Source organism: Anser anser, assembly GCF_964211835.1.
Source record: "Anser anser genome assembly, chromosome: 4".
In the NCBI taxonomy this organism is placed as follows: domain Eukaryota; kingdom Metazoa; phylum Chordata; class Aves; order Anseriformes; family Anatidae; genus Anser; species Anser anser.
In genome coordinates, this window is record NC_139724.1 from 43066691 (window position 1) to 43082196 (window position 15506).

Here is a 15506-nt window from a genome sequence, read left to right on the forward strand (position 1 = left end):
TGATTTGAGGTATGTGTATATAGAGAATACCTTTATATAGGTGTATTTGCCTAGAGAAAAGGATGCTCAGGGGAAACCTTATGACTCTCTACAACTACCTCAAGGGAGGTTGTGGCGGAGTGGGGGTCAGTCACTTCTCCCGAGCAGCAAGTGATAGGACAAGAGGAAATGGCCTCAAGTTGCACCAGGGGAGGTTTAGGTTGGATATTAGGAAAAAGTTATTCACTGAAAGGGTTGTGAGGCATTGGAACAGGCTGCCTAGGGGAGCAGATGAGTCATTATTCCTGGAGGTATTCAAAAGACACATAGATATGGTGCTTAGGGATGTGGTCTAGTGGTAGACTTGGTGCTAGATTAATGGTTGGACTTGATGATCTTAGAAGTCTTTTCTGACCTAAATGATTCTATGATTCTGTGTTTCTATATGCCTCCATTTTGTCCAGAGGCAAATCTCCAAACACTGGAATACCGTTTCCAAGCATTGGGAAATTCTAAGTACAAATCTGAATCTTTCACTTGGTCTCATATATAACATGACCAGAAAAAGAAACATTCACTTCTTACATGGGCCAGTTCAGGTTTTCTCATCTGGCTACTAAAGGAGCTCTGCCAGCTTTGAGTTTTTTGCTGAAATACTGTTTCAGGTGAAGAGACGTGCATATTGATTACTTGCATGTAGAGATTATTGGGTTCTGATAAGCTTCAACTGATGACTCTATGCAGTTGATTGGCATGGTCATAAAAAACATATATTTTTTCTGCATTATGAATTAGAGTGTACCAAGTAGCAGATACTCACAAAATTGTAATAGGTTATGACTAAGTCTTTGTAGAGGAATTTTAGACTCTGTTCTGTAATGGTCTAATTGTCGTTCTGCTTACTGAATCTTCTATGGTGTGTAAATACGTAGGTAGCAAAATCACAGAAGAAAAGCTGTTTTCATGGTTAAATGGGTATTCTGGGTTGGATGCCACCAAACTCCCTAATTAAGTTTAATATAGTAAAAAAGGATGATATGCATGAGGCTGCAATACCGTGCACACAGTACCTAATGGTACAGGACAATAACACAAACCTGGCAAAATGTTAGAATAAGTATGCTTTATGGATGAGGCATTTTTGCTGCTGCCGCTGTCTGATATGACACACATGGTTTCCAGTAGCTAAATGTATGGTAGTTAGTTTCTGTATCCAACACTGCTGTTCTTCCACTGACTGCTTACATCAACTAGCCTTATGTTTGTTTTATTGCTTCTGTTGTCACTTTATTTATTATGCTTTTATATAGCTTTATAGATGTTCACAGCACTTTATAAAACATAGAATTAGACAACCTTGTTGCCACAAAGAGCTTGCAATCAAAGCTCTGATCTTGCACTGAACTTTTATTCAATGCACAATCCCATTGAACTTAATGGGATGCCACACAGGAATAGAGACTACAAGCAGATCCTACTGTCAGGCTTGGTCTTAATACACTGACAACTAATACTAATACGATACTAATCCAGAAGTTGTGGGTGAGCATCCAGGCAAAAATGTGTGTCTTTACATCTTGGCCTATGCCATAGCTATAATCTCTGCCATTCATGTCACAGTGCAAGGAATCTGCTTTCTCTGGTTATGATGACTGTTAATCTTTCTAAAATAAAATATGGTCCCTACTTCCATGTCTGCATGAACCATGTTGGCCTCATTTTGCTGGAGTCAAGTAATGAGAAAACATTCAGGACTGTAACTTAAATGGTTCGAGAACTGGGATCTCTTAAAATATTTCTTAATTTTCTCCTTGTTCTGGCACCAAGGCAAATGGGTAGGTGAGTCCAAGAAAAATATGAAATATCCAAATATTATTTAACATAAGTCATGCAGGTCCCAAATTCCCAACAAGATACATCAGACGTAATAGTTAGCACTTTGTATCCTTACAATGGAAAATAGCAAGGGTTGTACAGCTGAGATTATCCTAAATATGGATTGTTCAAGTTCTTTAGACCTCTGTCCACAGAGGAACTTGAGAAGTCTCATTGCTTGTGAAAGTAAGTCCATTGTATTTTAGTAGTATAAATCTGGAACTAGGAATTTCACAGCAGGTACCTGAGACTGACAATTTTTTTGTCTCTAAAATTTGTTGTTTAAATTTTGGAATAGTGCTATGACTTCTTTGTTCAAATTCTAATACCATTAAAAAATCTGCACTTCTGGTCATAGCAATAATTTGGTTTTAGCAAGTGGTTGGCTTGAGTGGTTACTGATGGAGTTTTATATATAGAAATATGAAGCATGTAGTTTATAGTAAATGTGAAGTCCAGATAATTTAAGGCCTGAGTCTAAATGTGGTTTAATACCTTTTGATTCCGTACCAATTCTGGAATGGTCTGGCAAATAATCAAGTCTCCAATTAAGATTTGAGCAATTCATGTTCTTCTAGCCTACACCTCTCTGCCTCTGTCCTAAAGAGCATGCAAAGACCACTAAAGGTAAGGAACTGCCAGTAGTGGTCTTGTCCTCAGCCCTCCTGAAAGGAGCAAATGGAAAAAGCGAAGGCATGTCAGGGTTCACCTCCAGCAGAGTTTGATTTGTGCAAGCTTTCAAAGTTGTAAAACAAGAGTGCAGTCCTGGTTACCCAGTTGCTTGTACTGGGGGAGCTACTGGAATTCACTGTGGCACTTTCTGTGTCCATCTACCTGGATTTTCTCCAAAAGGGAGTTCATCCCAGGTGGTGTGTCCCCATGTGGGAGCACATCTCTCTGAAAGAATAGACAGTCTTTGAGATTGGTGTCACAGTGAGACCACTTGATTAACCAAACATGGAGGAAGGAGTAGGCATGATGCTGAATAGTGGGTACTATAGGACCACGTAATGGAGATCAACATTCATGACCCATGTCTGGACCAGGGATTATAGTTGTATATTTTGTCCTACTGACCTAGTTTAATAGATGCTTATGTTTCGTTTTTTTTTTTTTTTTTTTTTTTATAGGCACTTGTGCTTTGTGAAAGTTCTATTATTTCCTAATATTTGTAATTTTCAAGAATGTGTGGGCCCCAGTTTCCTGCACTGAGCCCACCAGCTAGAATTGCTTGTGAAAATATTAATTTCTTATATAACTTCAGGATTTTTTTTTTTTTGGGGTGCATTCTTTGTGTAGGGGGGACAAAAAGAAAAGGGCCATATCATTTCAGAACATAAGCCTTTCTTTAGCAATTGGCCTTTCTAGGGAGTGGGTTAATTTATATCTGTCTAACATGGAGTTGTTTGTGTTCAGTACTGAACACTGTCAGACAAGCATGCTGAAGCAGTTGAGATCTGATCCATCATAACACTTTGGATAGTCCTGAAGTAGCTAACAAATATCACATGAAAACAGGTGCCAAGAATATCAAATATATTTGGGCTGATACGTAAATGCCCTATTCAGTTTCTTGTTTTCTCTTGTCAAGCTCATTGTACCGTTTAGGGTTTTAACTGAAATAGTTTTAGGTCTGATTTCTTTTGTGTGTGAAGCTTCCACAAGTTGAGGAGAAATGTGGTATAGCTGCTGAATTTGTCCCTCTATCACTGAAAATAAGTGGTTTGGGTCTAGAAGGCCAGAATGGTTTGAACCTAACTTTAGCCTAACTGAAGCAATGCTTCAAGAAAGACAAAGGAAAGGGATACAACTGACATCTCAGTTTCACATCAAACCAATAAAAATAATTTGTCCTGGGACAGCATTTAAAATATTCCTCTTTAATTGCAATGAGTGGGTCCTTGGCTTTAAACTAGCTGGGACCAGTATAGACAGACAGATTTTAACACCCAATGAGGCTTATCACCCAATTTCCAAAAGGGAATATTTATCCTATTTTTAGGTGGTTTTTGTTTGCTTAACATTTCTGAAGATATGATCATATAATACTGATTGTACTGTATGCCAGAGTGATGGAATCATTCCCAACCCTTTTCTTACATCTTTTTCTTATGTCTAGATTCCTATTTGGAAGAAAAATGTCCCCAGATTTATAAATGTCTAGCCCTGAAAATGCTTAGCAACTGCATGTAATCTGCATTTTTATCCTGCAAAGGGTAAGTAGAAATCCTTTGGGTGTGTGTTGTATATGTTAATGCTCTGGACTACTGCTTAGTACTTCAGAATAGTTCCTCACTCATTTTCTGCAGCCAACTACTTGTAGATCTTTGCAGATTTTAGTGCTAAAAAAAGCCCTCAAAATTGTAAACATGTTCAGTCATGTGAGAATCTATCAATCTAGTACATCTTCGAAATGCAAACCATATTCTGAAGCAAAATGATAAATGAGAAGACGGTATAAAGCTAAACCCAAGACTGTATTTGAGGCTTGCTTAGTCTTTTCTTGGCAAACACTTTAATATTTTCTTCTGATACTCCATATCTAGGGTGCCAGCTGTGTGGGCAATATGAATACTTCTTTTCCATGCTGTATTTTCCTCTTGTAGGTTGCCACCCTTTTCAAAACAAATCAGCAGAATTAAAAGGGCCGAGGGGGAGTCTTCACTTGCTTTCTGATGGCAAGGTAGGACTTTCATGTATGTCTGCCTAATTTGAGGAATGACTGCTTGGTAATGGAAGAGTGGATAAAAAATATTAAAGAAAAGTTCACACAGTATGGGAAATACGTTACGCTGTTGCTCTGAAAAACACAAGTTATGCTTATAGTATGTATCATCTAATCTCTCCTTCTCACTCTTTCTTTTTCTCTGAATATCTCTGCTTCACTTCAGTTCTTTTGCTCATTTTATTATTAGGAACATTTACGGGAAAGAGAATTTATGGTCTCCTTCTGCTAATAAATGTTAAGGAATATGACTTAAAATAGGGAATACACAGCAGGAGATGATGAACTCTTAATAAATATCCTGTTTTCATGCAAATATTCTTAGTAACACAAACAAAACAAAGCAGAAAGGGAAATGCAGCCAAAGTGTTATACAAGCTGTGGCATAATTAAATAGGACGGATTTCAGAATTTTCCAGAGGCTAAGAAGAGTTTCAAGTTATCCTCCAGACTTTTCCAACTCATTCCTTCACACGGTTTCATCCCATAATATTGGATGGAGGATTGGAAAAGGAGAATTGGAAGAATGACAAAGTAACCTGAGAACTTTGCAAAAATTCTTAGTGCCTGTCTTGCTCCATATCTTCTCCTTGACGAGAGACTCTGACCTTATAACTTGGCAGATTCTGTTGCTTGATGGTTTTGGAGTTTTTTAAAAGTTACCAAGGTTATGTTGTGATCCTTGTTCTGGTGGAAATACTATCTTCCTCCACAACCATAAGCATGATACTCTCTGCAAAAGGTATTGATGCTACTTAATTGGCATTAACTCTAGCATTTGTCCATAGTAACATGCTGGAATAATATTTAGCAGTTTTCCTAATGGTGTAATAGTGGCATAAAAACTGGGGAGTGATTAATGAGAAAGGAAAATCTAGATCATACGGTCATTTGGATTCAACAAATAGCATGTCTGAATATGGCCAAATTCTCCCTACATCTACTAGCTAAGGGGACAGCTGTAATTACAGAAGAGGGGTCTCCATTTTGGAAACAATGAATAAAGATTTGGATAATAATTGATTGCTACCTTCTGGACCACTTCTGTGGCCAAAAGAGCTGATATGATCCATACACAAATAAGCAAAGGAATCTCAAGACACATTTTATTTGGTCTTGATACACTGGTTATTGGGCTCTAAGTGTGCCCAAGCATTAAGTTTTCAGGTTGGGTGGTCAAAATCTGATCAGAAAACAAACGTCACGATAAAGAAGGCATTAGGAAATATATATGTTTTGCATTCATATTTATGTTGTTTAGTCTGACTATGACAAGCTGTTATTGCTGATACATACTTCTAAGGTGAATAAAACTTGAAAATTGGGATCACCAGTGTAGCAGAGAAAGTTGTCAGAAGATTCAATGACTCCAAGTTGAAAACTTGGATAAATTCATATTAGAAAGAAGGAGCACATTATTAATAATCACTGGAGAATTTTCCTAAGGGTTGTTGTGGAGTCTGTTACACAGCCAATCTTTACATCACAATTGTGTACTTTGACAACAGAGAAGCAAAATACTCACTTTCATCCAAAGTGTATTGTTTTCTTTTTGGGACAGATGCACCACAGAGCAAATTAATGTCAAATTTTGCTCATTTTGGATTATGTAGATCTTAGCCCAGACTTAGTTTTGGCCCAGATTCAGATCTGAACTTTGTGGCTAGTCCTTATCTTGTTTGTATATCAAACCAAAGCCTATTTCATGAAAACTCTTGAATTTCACAAAGTCATTTATATAGCCAAAATTTGCGTCTGGCTCAAAACCTTCTATTGTGTTGAAACAGTAACTGGCTTCAGCTATCTTTAAATCTGGGGAAAGTCTGTATTTGAACTTCACAGTTTGGGAGCTTCTGTTTTTTCTTTGTTATACTTGTGGGATTGCAGGCATGTACCATGCATACTGTTGTATAAATGCCTCATGGTTCCTGACTTTGTCAAAGGAGGAGGTTTTCTATCTGCTGAAATGTTGTGAAACGCTTACCAGGTTATAGCCAGAACAATCATATCATCCTTGGAAAGAGTATGGGGCAGGTATAACTCACTGATAATTTTAAGTCATTACAATCTTTTATTCTTTCCTACTTTTACTAGGTTTTATTTACATTGAGGGAAAATATCTCTAAGAGTAATAATTTGCAGGAATTTTGTTTGAAACTGAAGTAAATTTGCTTGATGGGTACATCATGATACTGGGCACACTTACAATAGCTTAGTGGTGTGGTCCTGGGATGTATAAAGGAAATGGGGCTGTTCAGGGGCTTGGAGCCAAGCTGCAAACTCAGCTCCTCCAGAGCATGCTGGTTGTAAGCAGCAAGCCTGAGAGGCACGCATGTGGATATTTCTCCCCTGCCTGGGTGCTTTTTCCTCTGAAATTTGTCACATTCGTAATATTCAGGATAAATAATTTCTTCACTGTTCATCTTAAAAAACCTGCTAAGAATAATACAGGGCACCTGGCCTGGGCCAGCAAGTGCTGTCCCACATAACTGAAGGCAAAATACATGGCAGGTTTAGATGGTTTGAATAATATCTACTCCAAAGACCATTTTGCTGCAGGTGCCATAAGCCTCACAACAGACATTAGACCCCACAGTATAAAACAGAATGTCACAACTGTACTATATCTTCTATTTCCTTGGCATATAATTGTCATTTAAGCAACATGGCCACCATTTGCTATGAGCCTACTGATAAGCCTTTTGCCTGGTTCTTGAAGTGAAATCTGACACTTCAAAAAATTTCTCAGTGTTGTACCATCGAGTACCAATGGCCATTAAAAAGTTCTTGGAATCATTTCCTTGGTGATTTTGAACCTATGAAATAGGCTGATCTTTGAAGTTTAAAGACAGGATGATTTGGGATGAAGGTCCCCTTTTGCAATTTATGCCTTAAATCATTTTACATTTTTCATTTCAATATTGATTAAAAATATTTATTCTAGCAGACTTCTGGCTTTTACCTTTTAAAACAATAAAATTGATTTAATTCCTTTAATCAGTTTTAATTATTTTCTTTCAGAAAAGAAATCCAAATGTACAATATATTTCATGGCAAATTCTTGTTATATTTTATTCTTTCACATGATGTATTTATTGATGTATATTGATGTGTATATATTATTACATTTGAATGATTGATACTATTTCCTTTGTGGCATGAGAAGCTGGTGGATTTTAATTGCGAGATACAACAGTACATACAATAGTAAAATATTGCTGTACAGCATGCTCAACTTTGTTGTCTTCCCTATTAGACTGGAAAATGTTTTAATGACTTCATTTTTTAAAATGATGCCAGGACAACTATGGGCATTACATGCTTTCAAAAATTCAAATAAAACACATAATTTCAATTTAACCCAAATTTTAGTCATATAAACAGTTGATTAGGAATGAGTAAAACCTTATACAAGAATAAAAAATAAATATAAAGCATCTGTTCCACAGTTTATGTAACATGATCTGTATATTTAATTTCTTTTCTATCCAGAGGTTTATATGAAATTGCATGATCTGATTTAAAGGGGCATTATGCACTTCAAAACACCTATGGTTTTGCAGCAATGTATTAAGTAACACCCCAATCTTACAGTAATATCAGAGCTTGTATTGTAAGTATTGGGTGTCATAGATTATTTTTTTTCCCGCATAAGTAATGTTCTCCTGGTTGTCCTACATATTCCTATTTGGCTTGTTCTTGTGGAGGAAGAACTTTGCCATTTGCTTTTATGTACTGCTCCCTCTATCAAACAAAGGCGTTAGTACAGAAGTTTACAGTGCTGTAGTCAACTTCTTCCTCTCTTGACAACACTTACACCATAGGGTTTTAGGTTTTATTTGGGCTGCTGTGTGGAACACTAGGATATCTAGAGAGCTTTTCAAAGGAACAAAGTGGAATTAAGTAGTCAACTTTTGCTGAGTCTTAACAAAAAAGAGTGCTTCATTGCACTTTAGTAAATCGTTCCCCAAACAATGACCATTACAGCAACAGTAAAACATCAACAGAAATGCTGCATCTGCCTTCTCCAAACCTTCTAAAAGGTTTAAAATAAGTTTTCTAAAGTTTGGACCAGAAGTGTAAGTGGACTGAAATTTCCTGAAGTTGAACTTCATGAACTTTTGGATTATTTGCCCACATATTTATACTGGAAAGGATGCACTTGGTATTTGTTTGGTATCATTTAATAATTATTTATCTTCTGGTAACTTAGAAACATTCTCCAGAATACTTTGTCCGAATATAAAATATTAAAATTGGCCCCCAAAATAGTCATTCCCCTATAATTTGTATGTGATGACTTTTGTTGTTCAGTATAATGGCTTCTGGACCTATGCTTGGAACCCAAGACTGATCTCATGGTCAGCAATGGAAAATGTACATAGCTCTCTTGAAAACAGATGAAGATCCAAACAGGCCTTTTGGTGAAAAGCTGCCTGTTTTGGAGATCATTATTTTTTCAGGGATGTGAAGTATTCTACTAGCATTTAATTTCTGTTTGGGGAGTCTGTAATAATCTTGTTGTTTTGCCTGATCTGCTGTCTCAGAGTTGTAATACTGGCTCTCTAGAGCCCATTCAAATGCTTTTAACACTACTTGTTCAAGATTTTGCTTGTTAAGATGACGGTCCTGCGTGATTGCAAGGCCTGTATGGGCTGATGTTCAGAAACATAGAATGGTCTGAATAGGTTTTGATTCAGAGTGTCTAATGCCTGCCTCTTTCTTTGTCCTGCTTTCTGAATACATTGGAAAACGCTGTTATTTGAAATCTCATGATATGATGTTGCTGTTTACTATGTGGTTTGATACGGGCAAGATCACCCCCATATGCTCTGCCCCAGGTCTTGATTGACAGTGAATATGTGTGGTGAAGGAAATGCACACACACACCCAAAAGTATTTTAATTTTTTTGGGCCTTGTATTCTGATTTTTAGTATTAGTACTTGTGCTCTCAAACACACCAAGGCCTTTCTATAATCCACCGTTTTATTTATTATGGCTGTAGCCCCATTACTATCCCTGAGTCCATTTCACCTACTCATAATGAACACAGTTGTTAACCTTTGAGTAATCATAATTCTTTCCTCACTGATATTCTCAGTAAGCTTTCTGGCACCAAATTCACTTTCTTATTGTCACCTTTGAAACTCATTATAAGCTTGTTTGTTGTTTGTTTCTCTTGTTGAAGCAACAGTCTTCCTCAGCTCTCTCACTTTGTGAACCTGGGCTAAACATTTAATATCTCTTTTTTTTTTTTTTTTTTTGTGGAGCTTTTTCAGAAGGATACTTCTCCACTCACCCCCTAGAAAAAAATGTCTTCAAAGCTCATCTGTAATACCTGTATGAAAACACTGAATCTGGGGCATAGATGCAAGGAACCAGCATTTTCATAGCTATTTGCAGTTATATCATAGAATCATGGAATATCCTGAGTTGGAATGGAACCACAAGGATCATGAAGTCCAACTCCAGCCTCCACACAGGACTACCTAAAAATTATACCATATATTTGAGAGTATTGTCCAAAGGCTTCTTAAACTCTGTCAGGCTCACTGCTACCACCACTGTCCTAGACAACCTGTTCCAGTGCCTGACCACCCTCTTGGTGAAGAACCTTTTCCTAATATCTGATCTGAACCTCCTCTGACACAGCTTCATGCTGTTCCCTTGGGTCCTATTATTGGTCACCAAAGAGAAAAGATTAGCACCTCCTCCCACGAGGAAAACAAAGTACAAATCCTTATGTAATATTTTTGCATTGTATTTTCATTTTTACGATTGTTTTTAATTCTGATTGGTGTTCTGTTCTGATGTATCTGTTACATAGACCGTAGGATTGGAAGAGGAGAAAGCAATAAAGGGCCATTTCTGTATGAAAAATTATTAAATTGATACAACTGCAGAACATTACATTTAGGCTACAAAAGGACAAAGGTCTGTAAAATCATAAATGTGATGGAGAAGGGAGTGGAAGAGGGGAATGATTGCACCTTTTTTCTTTTAATACAGGAGTTAGGGCTTTAAATGCAGCTTGGTCAGCAACAGGATCAAAACTAACCAAAAGATGTAACTCCACATAAGGGAATAGTGTAGCCTAGGACACAGTGGGTGCTTAAAATTTACTCATAATCTGAAAGTTATCAGGTAACCTCATGGAAGGAAAAGGAAGAACACCGCTCACAGACACTGGATTTGGATCAGGAAGTTCCTGTTTTCCATATCTCATGCTTCTCTAGATATCTGCTAATGGCCACAGGAGCTCTGTGCATTGTCCAGAGAAATTTAATTCCCTCAGTACCTCTGCTGCAGAATTTTCAGATATTCAAGTAGCCTAAGCCCACCTTTGCCAATGGGCGCTAATTTACCATACTGGATTCCCATCTTATAAAACCTCATGGCTTACACTGCTTCTGTTATTGCTGGAGACACCTCTAAAGATATCTCCACATATCGTGAGATAAGTGGTAAATTTGCTCCTAATGACAAACTGGTAGTTTTGGTAGTCTGGTGCAATGTTCCAGCCCCTGTACGGATGGTTTTTTTTGCACTTCCTTTCTCTGTACCCACACACATTTCCATTAGCCCATTTCCCCAACCTGCTCTTTCCATCCTTGGTATTTGTTGAGCAGGCCCAGCTGCACTCTTGATTCCTCTTACAAAATGTCTTCCCTTAGTCTCTAATTGGTCTCCATCTTCACACTTCCAGACCCTACATCCAGTCACAGCTTCACTCCTTCAGATTTAAGTCAAAGTGTCACAGACGATAAAAAATGTCATTACAAGTTCTCTTCTTATACTTCAGTTACAGGAAATGTTTTGCTCAGCTGCATGTTACAGTGAGCTGAGAATAGAAGGGGTCTTCAGGGAAATTTGCAGTTCAGTTCCAACTTCCAGTTTGTGCTGGCTTTGCTTAAATAGTCTTTTTTCTTGATAGCAGTCTGGCTGGGCCGAGTATAGGCACATTTTTACAGGTGTAGTTGAAAGAGTATCTTTGACATAGAATAACTTTCCTGCTTAATCCTATGCTTTGTTTCACAACAAAATTAATAAGGAAAGCTTATTAGTACACATTTATTTATTTATTTATTTATTTTCAGCAGGAAAAAATTCCCATGTTTTCTCCCTTTCTGTTCCTTAGAAACAGGTAAATGTTTTTGGCCAAAGCTTCCAAAAGAAGTGCTGCAAAGCAGACCCCAGCATTGGGAATCATCATCCCTAAAGTCACATTTGGCAGAGTCATGTGAGAAACAGCACAATTATAGGAAGTACTGAGATTCTTTAATATTAAGCAGAGCTTCAAGTCTCACAAATCTCACTTAGTAGTAGTATATTACCCAGAGCACTATACTGTCTGGAGCATTTTTAAAATTCTTGGTCTAAAATTGAAATTAGGTAAAAGTCTAATAAGCTAATTCCCTCCCTCCCTCTCTCTCTCTCAGGTTAGCCTTGAAAATATTAAAAAGACATAAAGGTGTTAGCCATTTTAAACTTTGTCAGCAGGGTACTTAAAACACTAAGTCCCATCATTGGTTGCATACAGAGATTGTGCAGAAGGGTTAATCAGTAGACTAAAACAGTGTCACTAGTTTTTTTTTTTTTTGGTTTGTTATATTTTGTTATGATTCATGTCCTAATGTCAATTAAAACCATCTGTACATGTTCATTTTCAAACGATTTATAGGCATACGTCCTCTTCTCAAACATTCCAAGGAATTTTAACCTGGTATGTAGACATTATCTATTTCTCCATAACTGGAAAAAAATAGTGAATTAAGTAAGTATGGCATATTCATCCAAAGGATTTTGTGTGGTAGAAGATAATAAGAGACAGTTGTGAAATCATATGATACTATGGTTTAGAATTATAGGTGGAGCAGTAGCAAGGCCTTTAGCAGAGGTTGCCTGATGAATTAAGAGTGATGGGAGCCTATCAGGAAGTATACAGAGATTTGGTTTGCTGGAAAACCAACTGAAACCTCGTTTCTTGAACATTGGAGTTTATAAAGTGGGCAAGAAATTAAATATAATAATGCTCCTAGAACATTCTTTAAGAAAAAAAAAAAAGTAAACTCAGTTCTATCTTACTGGTTTTACTGGTTTTAGCTCTGTCTTGTGAAAGAAACAGGTATCTGCTATACAAGGTTGGCAAAGATTTTGTGAATATTTCTGTTTTAAGCAGGAGAGAAAACTCAAACTTTTTTTCTTACACACACCTATCATTACTTTATATATATATATATATACACACACACACACAAATATTTTCTCAGGTGTGGAGAAGCCAAGGAAGGAAAATTTCTAATAGATAATATTTTTTCATTTTTCTTCTGAGAAGTTAATTTGGCATAAAATTTTCACCTGTTGTGATTTGTTTTGTTTGCTTTATTTGAAGTCCTCTGTAATCTTTAGAGAAAAAAATCTATAGTTACGTTGACTAATGAATCTGCAGCTGGTACTTCATCTTCTATCACTGTATGGTATAGTCTCAACTTCTGACAGGTATGACAGATTCTTTACTAAATGATATATAAATAGTAAGCAGGGCTACAATAGGACAGGAATTCTTTCTTTCCTTTTTTTTTTTTCTTTTTCTTTTTCCCCCACCGTCTTTCATTGTCTTGCAGAGGAAAAAGTCTGTGTGTCTGCTTCTACTGTCTGATCTTTATTTTTCTTTCTGAGGACAGATTTCTGTGTGAAGTCTGATAATGTAAGATGCGTTGCTTTCAATTTAAAAGAGGGGACACCACGCAGTTTCTCTATATCTGCTTTTGAGATGAAGGATTTTTATGTGTTTCAGTAGCTTGCTGGTCACCAGAACAGGACAATCATATAGACCATCATAACCAAAAGAAATGCAGAAAGTTAGGCCCCTCAATTGCCATTAAAATAATTTGTAAGATTTGCCAGCAGAACTGTATCCTTAAAATGGTTCACTGATTTCAGTGGAAGTTTTAAGTGCCTATGGAAAACTTTCTGCTACTAATAATTGTTACAATAGTTTATTTTAATACACATTCATGGTTTTTTAACATTTGTTGTATTTCACTTATCTTCAGTTCAGCCTCCCCCGTGTGTCTTTTGTCAATATATGCATTCTGCAACAGGAATTTATCACCAGGAATTTGTCCAGATTCACAATCACACTTAAGACAGAGCTTTTATCCTTAATTTCTTGAGTCATGTGATAGAGGACCTTATGTTTGACATCATGGAGCTCAGTAAAACTTGGCCATTGAAACACTGGTTCCACTGAAAAGCATCTGGATGGAAACCAATAGTCCAATATATCCTGCTAGACTACACTCAGCATATCCAGCCTCCTGGTCTTTCTCTTTGTGTTCTGCCTTGCAAAAACCTGGCTATCCTTACAGAAATGTACAAACACAGGAACAAAATGGATGCACTCCATGTTCCTAAAAATGTCATATCTTGGCTGTGCTGAAAGTGTGTTCCTGCTTGGCCGCAGCAGTGACTGTTCTTTATGTTGCTCTTTATCATACAGATGCTAAAGTAAAAGATTGAAAAACCCTACAGAACCATCTGATTCTTTTACTGTTACCTCTGCACTCTTTTTCCATATAGTGTATTTCTCATGTTTACTTAATTGAGTTCTAAATAGCTCAAGCGGTCAAGTTTCTGTAATTTCTTTTGGACCTCTTCAATCACGTATGAAATGGCTTGTTTAAAACTAACAAATAATATTATCAAATTAGAGTTTCCCTTTTCTTTAACCATGTTCCAAGATTTTTGAAGAAACTCTAACTCCTATTTTCTCTGTAGGTCAACATCCCTTTAGAAAACAAGGTTCTTAAGGTTTATGTCAATGTATTAAACTGTAAAGAAGCGATGTGACATAATCTTAGTGTACTTGTCCAACTTTGGAGAGTTAATGATCTGGTAATTGCTATATTTTTTTATTTAAAAACAAAACAAACAGAAAACAGTTCATCCTGGTTGTAATGGTTTTGTTAGTTCAACAGCAAGATGAAAATAGGAAAAAAAATGTTCTTGATGTTTTTCATCAGAGTTCCTAGCTTTAGACTTGTAGCTAGTGAAAAATGTTCATTTTAGTCAATAGTTTTGAGAAAAAAATATCTGCCTTTAAAGTGCTTGTTAGCAGCTTTTGAGTGGTACAGTTTAAAAACGGAGAGAAAAAAAAGTGACAGACTCCTGTTTAATCTTGTATATCACTGTTTGGCACATGACAACCGGATACAGTACTTGTAGTAATTTAAATTTCTTTACCAATTTGCAAAGTTGACAGTTACTAAAAGTTCTGTTTTGGAATGGGAGAAAAAATTAATGCATGTTTTTTTTTTTGAAGTTAAATTAGTATTATCTTTACATGTCTTTTTTTTTTTTGATTAACTATAAATATTCAGTGAGGATTAAAGAGTTTTTATTCTGTGCACAGCATCTAGTCCATCTCTCCTCTGTCCTACAACTTGGATTTGAGCTTTTCCATTCTTTTCTAACAGCTCTCAGCCTATCAGTATCTTCCTTGATGAATGAAAAAAAAAAAAAAAGAGACTTTAACAAAACTTTGAAAACCATTGATAACAACTTAAAATGTTTTCCTTAACTCTACATGGTCTACAGAAAAGTTAGCTAACTACTACTGATTTGTCAGTGTGGGATTCAGTCCAGAGCCATCAGGTGTCTCTGACAGAAGAAAGGCTAAAAACAGACATCTTGACTTTGAAGCCAAAAACAGCTGATGTCTTTTCACAACTGAGACAAAAATTTCTATTCATAGTGGCACTGCAGTCATCCATATGCATGTGCACGTATATGGGATTACAGGCTCTTGTTCTCATATGGTGTGTGTTGGTGGGGAGCTGGCAGCAGCCAGTTTTCACTTTTCAGTTTTTTTGTGGTCTTACTTCATCTTCTGCTGCTCCTCGGGCTTCTCTGCTTTCCACTGGG

The 15506-nt window shown here is 36.7% G+C and overlaps 1 protein-coding gene across 1 annotated transcript in view; it reads left to right on the top strand.

Annotated features, from left to right (window-relative positions):
• Positions 1-15506, top strand: part of LOC310899500 (uncharacterized protein) — a 208434-nt gene that overhangs the window by 54301 nt on the left and 138627 nt on the right. Inside the window, exons 10-11 of the mRNA XM_083835898.1 lie at positions 3974-4070; positions 4461-4537. The gene's annotated coding sequence lies outside the window, so the exon portion shown is untranslated. The remainder of the gene's footprint in view (positions 1-3973; positions 4071-4460; positions 4538-15506) is intronic.